Below are 7572 nucleotides of genomic sequence, written 5' to 3'. Positions count from 1 at the left end.
TTGTAAATATTTTCTCCCAGTTTGTAGCTGGTCTTTTCACCTTTACTTTTTCTCATGGCAAAAATTTCTACTTTGGATTAAGTCTAATGAATCAGTTTATTCTTTTATGGTCTTATTTTTGATGTCATATCTAAGAAACTTGCCTTATCCAAGGTCACAGAGGTTTTCTACTGTTTTCTTCTATAAGTTTTAGAGTTTGGGGTTTTATATTTAGCTCAATGATCTAATTTGAGTTAATTTTTCTATATGGTGCAAAATATTCATTGTGAAGTTCATGTTATTGCATATGAATATCCAGTTGTGACAGCAACATTTGTTAACGACTATTAACCTTTTAGGTATTCCTTTGTAAGTTTTTTTAATTGTTGCTCTAGAATTTTTACTACGCTTTCTTAATTTATCACAGTCCACTTAAATTAATATTGTGCCACTTCATGTACAATATGAGAATCTTGCAATTATATAATTCTATATATCCCTATCCCATCCTTTATTAATTGTCAAGTATCTTACTTCTGTATATGTTATAAAATTCATAACACAATGGTATTATAGTCCATTTAGACAGCCATTTTCTTTTAAATGAATTTTTAAAAATTTATAAGATATATATATATTTTTAATAATGTACTCACATATTTACTATTACTGGTCATATTGATTTCTTTCTGTATAACTAACTGAGTTTCTGTCTGTTAACATTTCCCTTCAGTCTGAAGAACTTCCTTTAGGATTTCTTGAAGTGGGGATCTGCTGCTTATAAATTCTCTCAGCTTTCTTTTATCCAGAAATTTACATATTTTTTAATTTTTATTTTTCAGAGTTAACATTCAATATTATTTTATATTAGTTTCAGGTATATAACATAATAGTTACAGATTTGTATAACTTATTTACTAAGTGACCCCCTGATTAGTCTAGTACCCACCTGACACCACACATAGTTATTATAATATTATCGACTATATTTCCTATTCTGTACTTCACATCTCCATGACTATTTTGTAACTACCAATTTATACTTTTAATCTCTTCACCTTTTTCACTCAGCCCCGCCAGACCCCCACCCATCTGACAACACCAATTTGCTCTCTGTATCTATGAATCTGTTTTTATGTTTGTTTATTTTATTCTTTAGATTCCAAATGTAAGTGAAATCATTTGGTATTTGTCTTTCTCTGTGTGATTTATTTCTCTTAGAATAATATCCTCTAGGTCCACCTATGTCATTGCAAATGGTAAGCTTTCACTTTTTTTTTTTTATGCCTGAGTAACATTTCACTGTATATATGTACCATAACTTCTTTATGGGCATTTAGGATGCTTCTATATCTTGGCTATTGTAAATAACACTGCAATGAGCATAGGGGTACATCTAACTTTTCAAATTAGTGTTTTGTTTTTCTTTGGATAAACACTCAGAAGCGCAATCGCTGAGTCATAAAGTGTTCTATTTAATTTTTTGAGGAAGCTCCAAACTGTTTTCTGTAGTGACTGTACCAATTTGCAATCCCACCAACAGTGCACAGGGGTTCCCTTTTCTCCACATCCTTGCTAACACTTGTTGATTTATGATTTATTGATGATAACCATTCTGACAGGTGTGAGGTGATATCTCATTGTGGTTTTAATTTGCATTTCTCTGATGATTAGTGATGTTGAGCATCTTTTCATATATCTATTGGCCAACTATATGTCCTCTTTATCCAGAAATTTATGTAAACCTCATTTATTGAAGGATATTTTCACTGATTGTAGAATTCTAGGTTGACAGTTTTATCTCTGTGTTTTATAGATATCAATTTATTGTTTTCTGACCTTGTTTTCCGTGAGTGGTAATTCATAATTCTTATCTTTGCCCCTGATACACAATGTGTATCTTTCTTTTCCCCTGAATCCTTTTTGAGTTTATCTTTGTTTTTCAGTACTTCGACTATGATATACCTAGATATGATTTTTTTTTGATGATTAATGTCTTTAATCAATTTTGGAAATTCTCAGCTTAATTTTTTTCTCTATTCTCTTTCTTTTCCTTTTATATTTCCATTTACACTATGTTAGATAGCTATATTATCTCACAGGTCACTGAGGCTTCATTTATTTTTATTTCAATCTTCTTTTTCTTTGTTCATCAATTTGGAAAATTTTATTGAGCTATCTTCAAAGTCATTGAGACTTTTTTTCTGTAGTGCCCAGTCTGCTGTTCAGCTTATCCAGGGAATCTTTTATTTCAGATTTTATATTTTTCAGTTTAGTATTTATATTGGCTCTTTTTAAACTGTTTTTATATTTTTATTGAGATTACCCATCTATTACTTTACATTTATTCTTATTTTATTTCATATCCTTGAACAAATTTATAATAGATGTTTTTAAATGATTACCTGCTAATTCTAACATCTGAGCCATTCAGGGGCTGTTCCATTTTTCCCCCTTGATTATGGATTATATCATCTGCATCTTTGCAGGTCTAGTGATTATGTATTGCATGCTAGACATCACTGTAATGAGAATGGATTATGTTACCTTCCTTTAAATTGTATTGAGTTTTATTTTGATAGCAGTTACATATAGGCAGATATCAATCCAGTCAGACTTTGTTTTAGGCTTTCTTAGGGTGGTCTATTACCATTTTGTGTCCTGAGTCCTAGGGTATGGCCCTTACACTGGGACATAGATAATACTCATAAAATGTAGCTATTTCTAGAGTCTCAATCTAATGACTTATGTTTCAGTAAGGGTTCTCCACCCTGGCTATGCCACAATCCCAATGTCTCTGAATTCTGCGTGATCTCTAATATCTCTGTTCAGCTCTTAGCCTCCCAGCAACAGGGTTCAGAGAGGCAGGCCCCGTACATGTGCTTTGCAGTTCTTGGCCCAGGATCTGAGGGGAGTTTCCATGCAGATTTCTTGGGCCCCTGCTTTGTGTAGCTCCTTTTTTTCCCTCTGGCCATTGCCCCACCAATCCTAGCTGCCTCCAAAACAGTTTTTAAATAATAGTGGTAATATTAGGTGGCTCATCTTATTTCTGATTTTAAAGAATTTTTTTTTTTTTTTTTTTTTTAGTATTTCATTCATTATTTGTTTGTTTCCAAAAAAATACTCTTGTTTAGGAATTCTCTTCTATTTGTATTTTACTTTAAGATTTTACCATGAATGTCTACTAAATTGTGTCAGTGCTCTTTTGTCATATGTTGGTATACATCTATATTTTTCCCTTTATTAATGGATAAATTTTACTGGTAAAACTCTTAAAGCTCAGTCATTCTTGGATTTCTGTAATAAATCCCTATTTTATATACTGTTAAGTATGCTTGTCAAATTTTCAGGATATTGATATTTGAATTACTAACACAGAATAATAAGTTTTAAAATATAAGGCATTTAAGAAAAGGAAAATACTTATTAAGTTTCAGTCACTTTGTTTTACTTAAATCTAGAAAGGCAAATTGATTAATAATAGTAAAAAGTTTATACAGCATATCTCTATTCGTGCTTCTAAGACAACTGCATATTAAAGACCAAGTTGATATTGTGAAGTGAGAAGAATTTAGAATCATAGCTCTGCCACTTATGATCGGAGTAACCTTATTTAAGTCACTTACCCTCTTGGAGCTTCAGTCACCTTCTCTGTAATATGAGCGTAGAAATCATACCTACTCTGCAAGGTTACTGTGAGCATCAAATGTGGTGATGGATGTTTTGTAAATGGTAAGTTATTGTGCAATTAGTAGCTATTCTTTTTTTTTTTTCCAGAATTGCTCCACTGTATTTGTTCCTTTTCCTTCTCATTTCCCCTCTTTTTAAAGACTTCATTATTTCAGAGCAGTCTTAGGTTCACAGAAAAATTGAGAGGAAGACACAAAGATATCTCAGGTACTCCCTGCCCCACGCAGGCATAGCCTTTCCCATTATCAACATCCCCCACCAAAGTGGCATATATGTTACAATTGATATAACTACATTGACACATCATTATTACCCAAAGTCCATAGTTTGCATTAGGGTTCACTCTTGGTGTTATACATTCTATGGGTTTGAACAAATGTATGACATGTATCTATCCTTGTGGTACCATATAGAGAATTTTCACTGCTCTGAATATCCTCTCTGCTCTGTCTATTCATTCCTCTCTCCCCAAACCCCTGGAAACCACTGGTCTTTTTACTCTTTCCATAGTTTTTCCATGGCTATCCCTTATTACCAGTGGTTCCCAAGGACAGAACGGGCATAGGATATTCTCTATTTAGGGATAGGCTGTGGGAAGATTCTCTCTTGACTCTTGTTGTTACTGTTCACTATTGGATTCACTATCATGGCTGCTGGACGGTGCCCTCAGAGGGCCCTGTTATTTTGAGGGAAGCATAAAAGGGAAGAGTAAATCTGCTCTCACTTCTCGCGAGAGAGGAAAATAGGAAGAAAAAAGGAAAACCATGCATCCCTGAGTGGAAAGGAGAGAAACATAAAGGAAATTCAATTCTGGACACTGGGACTGCAGGGTTTTTACTTTGCTTCCAATATCTCTGTTATGACTATTTCATTGTTTTCCCACAGAAACAATGGGAAATGATTTCAACACTTCAATTTAACTGCCTTAAAGTTCACATAAATTTTCAGAGGAAGGCCTAGAAAACAAATCACCTAAATAATTCTGTTTTTAGGAAAAAGCAAATGCATTCTGAATTTTAAAACGAACAAATAAACAAACAAAAACCTTGCAAAGATATTTTGTAACTTAACCTGGCTTTCTAATTGCTACTCAGATCCTTTACATCTCATCATCTCAAGCTTGAAATTCCTAAACATACAACAGCAATTCTTATGAAGGATTCTATGTGAAAAGAGAACTTTTGAATAGCTAATGAATGATGAGCAAACCTCGGGGTATATAGCAGAGGAAAGCAGCTTTTTTTTGTTTGTTTTGGAAAGCCATAGAAATGCTTTGGAATGGTCAAGGAATAGTCACCCAGCCTCCAGTTGACTGTTAGATAGGTGCTCAGGGCTGTCCTGATGCCAGACAATAAGATTAATGGAGAGTTGTGAGCAATTCCAGAGTTAAGAGTATCCTAAAGAAAATCCCAATAAACCTATTCTGACTAGGTGGCCAAAGTTCTGTATGTACCCAGACAGAGTATTAAACAAATGGGCACATTTGCCCTCAACTTGTGACTCTGTGTAATAAAACCATTAAGTTGCATATTAAGACTTAAATACATTCAATGGAACTAATTTAACTTATATTTCATGTAATGGGTCAGTAAAGTTCCTGGAATTTGGCTCTTCTTATTATTTTTCTTTCCTCTGAATTTAAATCCTATTTCACCCAGGGGTTTCAGTATTCTGGGAGATCTGATTTGCCTAAAATAGATGTAAAGAGAAGCCCTCTAAATTTATAGCCAGAACAGAGCATATTCAGTGGTGAGAGAAAGTTCCCTATAGTTCAGCCCTAAAACATTGAAGACTGCTAAAAGAGAAGATGGGCTGGTGGGCAGCTGTCTGTTGGTGGCATAATACACTTAGGAAATCTTCTGCTTTTCACTTGTAATGTTATCTGTTTGATTGGTAGCCTGGTTCGTTATTTTTCAGGAAAAATACTGCAAAGATAAACATGTGCTTCCATGTTGCTATTCTTTTGGTTTCCACAATCCAGGATATAAGCCTGCCTGCTTTTCCATTTGTCTCTCTTGGGAAACTCAAAATTGATTTATTAAGTTGGATTAGGTTGGTCTGATGCAAGGAAAGGTCAGAGACTATTCAAAAATAGTGATGGAAAAAAGATTTAAAAAGAACAAGATGGTGGGAGAAAATAAAAAATAAGAGAAAATGATGATTAACGTTGATGATGCTGTTTTAACTGAATTTTAAAGTCTGCAAAACATTGAGAAATAAAATTAATGACTTGGAAAATAAACTCAGATTAAAAAATGTCAGATTGGAGGATAATCTTGATGGGGTGGAAGTAAAAGGAGCAGTGACCTTTTTCTCCACCCCCACCCCCCAACATTAAGAATTACAAAACTGCTTTGGATGAATAATTTTTAATTCCTTCCATCAGTCATATCCTAATTTTCCTAAAACTTGATATAGTGACAACAATTTTTATTTTACATGTGAGATAAGAAATTCTTGCAGAGAAAAGCCTAGTATCTTAACTTCTGGCCTCTTATGGATTCTTGTTTCTGTAGAGAAGCTGACAGAGCCACCATTTTGATTGTTTTGGAGTATGTAAGGCTTAAACCAAAGTTGTAAAGATGTCTAATCATTCTGAGTCAAATGCTTAGGTGGCTGACTCCAACGATCATATTTAAAACATATGCTCCCTTGGACTATTATATCGATAAGTATCTTGTTAAGATTGTGCTGAATCAAAAGAATTTTTTGACAGTGAAGAAGAAAGTGTTTTTGAGAGGATATGAGATGCCAAACATTTTGTTTGTTCCTGATTCTACCTGGAGATTCCCAGAATTTGTCCTACAGTCATAGTGGGTGAGTGGCTTTTTATTAATGAGACTGAACGTGGTACATAATTTTCACAGAAATAATAAATAACAGCAATTTAACACTTAATCTGTGCCAGACACTGTTTTAAGTGCTTTATATGTATAAATTCAGTTAGTCTTTACTATAGTCAAAAGTGGTAGGTATTATTATCATCCTCATTTTAAAGATGAAAACAGTGAGCTGCAGAGAGATTAGATCATCGCCTGAGGTCACATGGCTATTACAAGAGGCAGGATTTATATCCGAGTTATTCTGGCTCCAGAATCCACACTTTCCACCTCAATACTGTGGTTCTGCATTATATAAGGACATTGTGATTTTTTTAAATCTATTTTTGGCCACTAGTAGAAAAATATATTTATCCCAGGAATAGTTATGTTAGCAAGAGGCAATCTCTTTTCTATTACCCATTCATTTCATTAAATGAGTTTAAATACAAAACAAATCAGAGTTTTTGCACTGCCAAAAAGAGTACAGTAAGGCATGGAGCAAGCAAGAGAAACATGTGTTCAGGAGGGACTTTGGATTATCTCCTTAGCCTGAATAGAACCGAGTTAGATGTATTCCTTTTGTTCAAAAATATGAAGATAAGACGTGGTTCCATAGTGCAGTACTTACCACATCTGCTTTACATGCAGAATGTCTGTACTCTATGGCCATGCCACCCTGAGCAAGCCCGATGTCCGATCTCGGAAGCTAAGCAGGGTCGGGCCTGGTTAGTACTTGGATGGGAGACCATCTAAGAAGATCAGGTACTGTAGGCATAAATAATAATAAATAGTAAAAAAAATAAAAAACAAAAATATGGAGATAAAATTTAAAGAAATTATTTTAATGTTTTAATAAATTAAATGATTACATTTGTTAAATTCCTTTGATATAATGGCTGGGTTAAATTACCCAGCAGCAGTGAGTGATGAAAGAAGTCTTTTAATTGAGAGTGCAGAAGAAAGAACATGTTTGGAACCATGAACTCAGAAGATGTGAGAAGCTCCTGAGTTACCAGGAGCAGCCTCTCCACATGGCTGAAGTTAACTGTAAGCTGGCCAGTATTCCTTGAAGGGTAGAAAG

At 34.1% G+C, this 7572-nt stretch overlaps 1 pseudogene; it reads left to right on the top strand.

The window, feature by feature from the left end:
- Positions 1-7149: 7149 nt before the first annotated feature.
- On the top strand, positions 7150-7265 carry LOC112477685 (annotated as a pseudogene).
- The last annotated feature ends 307 nt before the right edge of the window (positions 7266-7572 follow it).

This window comes from Pteropus alecto, unplaced genomic scaffold, assembly GCF_000325575.1.
Source record: "Pteropus alecto unplaced genomic scaffold, ASM32557v1 scaffold121, whole genome shotgun sequence".
Taxonomy (NCBI): Eukaryota; Metazoa; Chordata; class Mammalia; order Chiroptera; family Pteropodidae; genus Pteropus; species Pteropus alecto.
This window is presented reverse-complemented; position numbering and strand designations above follow the sequence as displayed.